Below are 6,000 nucleotides of genomic sequence, written 5' to 3'. Positions count from 1 at the left end.
TACGGCTACCTTCAGTGCTACTTGCTGGTGTGTATCTGTGTCCTGCTCCAAGTTCTGCCCTTCGTGAAGTATGTCCTCACTTCCTGTCCCCGTCTATTTATATGGCTCTCCCGTGCCCCCTCTAGTGTTTGCTCAGTTGTATTGCATCTAGTTAACTTGTGATCACCACATCCCCCTTTTTCTCTTTACATATTTTCTGTACATCGTTAAAGAAAATTGTACATCCTGTCCCGGTGTCTCTGGATTCTTGGCGCTCCTCTTCTGGAGTCAATACCTCCATGATTACAATTGACGTGGTGTCTCCGGACTCTTGGTGCTCCGCTTCTGGAGTTGAAATCTTCATGATTTCTGTTGATGTTGTCTCACTGGACTCCAGGTGCTCCTCTTCTGGAGTCAAAACCTGCATGGTTTCTTTTGGCTTGGTCTCTCTGGACTCCAGGTGCTCCTCTTCTGGAGTCAGAATCTGCATGGTTTCTTTCGGCGTTGTCTCTCTGGACTCCAGGTGCTCCTCTTCTGGAGTCAAAATCTGCATGTTTTCTTTCGGCATCGTCTCTCTGGACTGTTGGGTGGCCCGACTCTGTGCTTCTGTACAGACAAGCTGAGAACTGTCAGTCTCGCTGTGATCCTGTACGTCGAGTGCGATCACCTTGTTACTGTTTTCGCTCCGTGCTTCGGTACAGACAAGCTGAGAACTGTCAGTCTCGCTGTGATCCTGTACGTCGAGTGTGATCACCTTGTCACTGTCTTCGCATGCAGTGGGTAGAGGTGCATTGTCTTCTTCTTGTTCATGTGAGCTTGTTAGACTTTCATAGTCTGCTTGTGGTTGCTCAGATACGGCAGGTTGACCTTCATGGTCTTGTGCATGCATGGTGTCAGTGGTTAGATGTACGTTGTCTTCTTCTTGTTCCTGTGAGCTTGGTAGACTTTCATAGTCTGCTTATGGTTGCTCAGATACAGCGGGTTTACCTGCATGGTCTTGTTCATGCATGGTGTTCGCCAGGGAGTGTTTGCTTGCATCCCTTTTGGAGTCTTTCATCACTCGCACTGTGGAGCCTGTCATCGCTCGCTCTGTGGAGTCTTCCTGTGCTCTCTGTGTGGCGTCGTCTTCGTCTAGGGTATTGCTGTCATCCAATGTATCGACGAGCTGCCATGGCATCATGGTGTTGGATTCATCTACCATGAGTAGAGTCGTGTTGAGCTTTGCAACGGTGTCGCTGATGCTGTGATCAGCATATCCAAATAACTCCTCCATGTCTGAGTAGTATTCTTTGATACCCATTTCATCTTCGTTGGCTTCTTCTACCACGAGTTGATTTGTGTTGAACTTTGCGACCGTGTCGCTGATGCTGTGATAAGCATATCCGACTGACTCAGCTGTGTCTGAGTAGTATTCTTTGAAAACCAAATCATCCTGGTTGGATTCTTCTACCACGAGTTGATTCGTGTTGAACTTTGCGACCGTGTCGCTGATGCTGTGATAAGCATATCCGACTGACTCAGCCATGTCTGAGAGGTAATCTTCGAAAAACAAATCATCTTTTGTTGTTTCGGAATTCTTTTTGTTCTCTTCACTTTGGGTGGTGCAGACTGCTTTTTTCAGGGTGTTGTGCAAGTTGTTTTTAACTGTTGGTTTAAGTTCAGGCGTTTTTCTGTGTTCTGAGGCAAGAAAATTTGTGTTTACCACTTTAAGTGTCTTATTTTCAATTTTCGGGCATTTCCCTTTTAAGTGGGCGTGGTCGGGATGCTCAGACGTCATGCGTAGGAATGAATTGCGCATGCGCAAATCAGCTTTCCTTCCCTGTGCGGTTCTGTGTCCATTGCGCATGGGCGGCTTGCGCATGCGCATGACGATCCGCGACCAAGACTTTTTTTGACTGCGCATGCGCGGCTTGCGCATGCGCATAACGATCGGCACCGCGATCTTTTTTAAACTGCGCATGCGCGGCTTCCGGTTCCGGCACATGCGCAGACGCGATTTGTAGTTCTTTGCTTACCGGAGACTGCAAAATGTGCGCCGACGCCATTTTTCCGCGGACTTCAGGGATTTTTCTTTCCCACCAGGACTGGATTTCTAAAAGTTGTAAGTTATCTTCTCTTCCCGATCTGGACAGGGTTTCAGCGTTTTGGCTTTGTGAGAAATTCTTGTTATTTCTTCTTTTTGATCTGTACTTTTCATTCGCGATTTCTTGTTCTTTTCGTGATTTTTTAAGTTTTGCATCACTCAGTCTCTGTGCAGTTTGGACTCTGAGCATGCCTTGCTGTTCAGATTTCTCACAGTACTCTTCAAATTTGTTTAGTAACGTTTGTAAGCTGTTTCTGTCTTCATCTTTTGAGTATTTAAATCCATTATACACTTTCCTATTTACAGGCCCTGCGGTGAGAATTGCTATTTTTATGTTGTCTGAGGCTTCTTGTACATCATTAGCTGTGAGATAAATATCAAACATTTGTTTAAACCTTTTCCAGACATTTCTTACAACACCAGTCTGGTCCAGCTGATCTGGGTATCCAATCCACATCCTCGAATTAGCGATGTCTTCCCAAGTCAAATGTCCAGTAGGAGATTTCCATGCCATTTTGAGCTTTCTGTATCTGCCACTGAGTTGTCCTGTAGTAAGCGTCTGAAGCCACTCCTGGGTACCATGTGTTGTTACTCGTGTCTTAATAAAGCTCGTAGTCTCAAATGTGGAGAAGATGCTTTATTGTGAATTCGTTCTCTCTTCAGAGCTGTTACCTACGGCTACCTTCAGTGCTACTTGCTGGTGTGTATCTGTGTCCTGCTCCAAGTTCTGCCCTTCGTGAAGTGTGTCCTCACTTCCTGTCCCCGTCTATTTATATGGCTCTCCCGTGCCCCTTCTAGTGTTTGCTCAGTTGTATTGCATCTAGTTAACTTGTGATCACCACAGCCCCCGTTGATCGCACGTGGCGGGCGGTGAGGAAGGTGGTGCCCAAGATGGCATATAATTGTGCACAGTCAGGTGGCAGATCAGAAATTGGACAGAATATAAAGAACAACAAAGGATGTCTGAAAGATTAATAAGGCAGGGAAATTAGAGTACAAGAGAAAGCTAGCCAGAAATATAAAAACAGATAGTAAGAGTTTTATAAATATTTTTTAAAAAGTTAACAAAGTGAGCATTGGTCCCATAGAAAGTGAGTCTCTATAATTGATAATGGAAAACAAGGAGGTGGCAGATGAATTAAACCGGTATTTTGCATCAGCCTTCAATGTGGAGGACACAGGTAACATCCTAGAAGTAGTTATAAGCAGGAAATGGGAGGGTGGTACTCAGGAAAATTACAATCACCAGAGAAGTGGTACTGAGCAGACTGTAGGAGCTGTGGAGACTGTAGGAGCTGTGGAGACTGTAGGAGCTGTGGAGACTGTAGGAGCTGTGGAGACTTTAGGAGCTGTGGAGACTGCAGGAGCTGTGGAGACTGTAGGAGCTGTGGAGGCTGTAGGAGCCGTGGAGACTGTAGGAGCCGTGGAGACTGTAGGAGCTGTGGACTGGCAAGAGCCCATGTCCTGGTGGACTTCATCTTCGGGTCTTAATAGTTGGTGCATTGGTTATAATTTTCCAAAACTCCCTAGATTCAGGGACGGTCCCATTAGATTGGAAGATAGTAAATGTAACTCCGTTATTTAAAAAGGGACAGAGACAGAAAGTGGGAAGATACAGGCCAGTTAGCTTAACAATCCCCTCCAAGCACAAGGGCAGCAGCCCAGTGCCCCCAGACTCATTGCCTGTGAGCAAAGATGGCTACTCACCTCCCAGGAGGCCCACAGCAACCCTTCCGCCAGGTTCACATTTTGCAAAAGGAGTACTAATCAACGCCAGCTTCACTGGGGAGGTCGCTGGATCATGGGAGGCTGGTGGCTCTCGTTCATTGTATGGAAATAAGGATTAAGTAGTGATTATTGGTTTCTCGCCACGCTAAAGCAAGATCCCGATTTCACCGAGGGGAGTGGGCCATGTAACATCGTCAACGGTATTGCGCCCGGCACGCTTCTCGTTATTTGGTCTCTCCCGCTATTCACTAACCTCATCGTGCTCTCGCTCGAGCGAAACGAGGGCACTGAATCGCGCCCTAAGTGTTGATGGCGGGACTGAATTGCGTGCGGTTCATGTTCCCGATGAGGGCGCTATTAGTGGAGCAATTCAGGACATGCCAATGGGCCAACACTCTGCTGGTGCCAATTCTGAGCAATCCCCAGCTCAGCAGGCATTCTAATTGCTGGGACCTTAGTTAGTGCCAGAGAGCCTGGCAGCTGGAGCTATTCTTGATCGCTCCACTTACCACGCACTCACTGCAGGCTTAGAGATGGCTCAGAGAAGATCTGCCACCCGAGGTCGGGAGTCTGAAGTGGACCCACAGCTCCATGCTAGTGAGTAGTGGATTAACACCTTTTCCTCAGCGTGTGGCGCAGTCTCAAGCCTGCCTTCCTGAACATTGCCTGGGAGGTGGTGGAAGAGACAGTCAGAACTGCTAGTCTCACCAGGAGGAGACAGCTGGTGATCTGGAGGGGTGGGGGTCATTGGCGGGTCCTCGGCCCTGAGAGGGGCAGAGAATCATGGAGGGCTCTGAAGGCTGCATTGTAGGTGACCTCAGGTTGGGATGAGCTCTGATGATCTTTTGTTTCCCCTGCAATGGGGCAGCGCTTCTGAGGAGTGCCAACATGTGGCGGATCCTGATTGAGCTTAGCCCTTGATGATACAGAGAGTGTCTAGAGGGGCAGCCTGGGTGGGCTCCCAGATGACCAGAGGCTTTCTGAGCATTTAACGGTCACAGGTAGCACTCAGCAATGTGAGCAGCCAGGAGTCTGCAAGTAGCACCAGAGGGATGCATTTAAAAGACAGACTGCAGCAATGACGGTCTGAGCCAGGCTACCCGATCCCAAGAGGAACACCTCAGGTCCATGGACTTGGCACCAAGTCATTACCCGCTACTGCCCCCAGCCCGGGCAGCCATCCTCCAGCAAGCCCGACAGTTTTCAATGGTTTTTCAGAGCTTTTTTCAGCACCCTGCTCCGCCTCCGCGGCCATGACGCCCAATTCACATTTGTAAATACTTGTAGTAATTCGCGCCCGCGATACTTCCACCTGAGAAGAGCAGCGCATCGCGGAAGGGCTGAGCGTACTGTGTCCAACCCGCCAATCACATTTAAATGTATGAAGATGCCGGTTTTGTATCTTGGCATGGGCCACAAACCTTGTTATCGCCACCAGCGAGGGACCGGAGCATGGCATTCGAATTGATGCTGGTGCAGACATTGATTTTGGATGGTTGCCCAATTCTCCGCCCGATTTTGTTTCACATTTGCGGCGTTATGAGGTGGAAAATTTCGCCCAGTTTTGGTCTCCTTATTTAAGGAAAGATGCAAATGCATTAGAAGCAGCTCAGAGAAGGTTTACTAGACTAATACCTGGAATAGGCAGGTTGTCTTATGAGGAAAGGCTGGACAGACTGGTCCTACATCTGCTGGAGTTTAGAAGAGTAAGAGGCAACTTGATTGAAACCTTTAAGATCCTGAGGGGTCTTGACAGGGTGGATGTGGAGAGGATGTTTCCTCTTGTGGGAGAATCTTGAGCTAGGAGTCACGGTTTTAAAAATGTGTGCCGCTCATTTAAGACAGAGAGGAGGAGAATATTTTCTCTCTGAGGGTCGTGAGTCTCTGGAACTCCCTTCCACAAGAGGCAGGGGAAGCAGTCTTTGAATATTTTTAAGGCTGAGCTAGATAGAACATAGAACAGTACAGCACAGAACAGGCCCTTCGGCCCTCGATGTTGTGCCGAGCAATGATCACCCTACTCAAACCCACGTATCCACCCTATACCCGTAACCCAACAATCCCCCCATTAACCTTACACTACGGGCAATTTAGCATGGCCAATCCACCTAACCAGCACATCTTTGGACTGTGGGAGGAAACCGGAGCACCCGGAGGAAACCCACGCACACACGGGGAGGACGTGCAGACTCCACACAGACAGTGACCCA

The sequence above is a fragment of the Scyliorhinus canicula genome, chromosome 2, assembly GCF_902713615.1.
Source record: "Scyliorhinus canicula chromosome 2, sScyCan1.1, whole genome shotgun sequence".
NCBI lineage: Eukaryota > Metazoa > Chordata > Chondrichthyes > Carcharhiniformes > Scyliorhinidae > Scyliorhinus > Scyliorhinus canicula.
The sequence above is the reverse complement of the archived record's forward strand: the minus strand, read 5'-3'. Positions refer to the sequence as shown.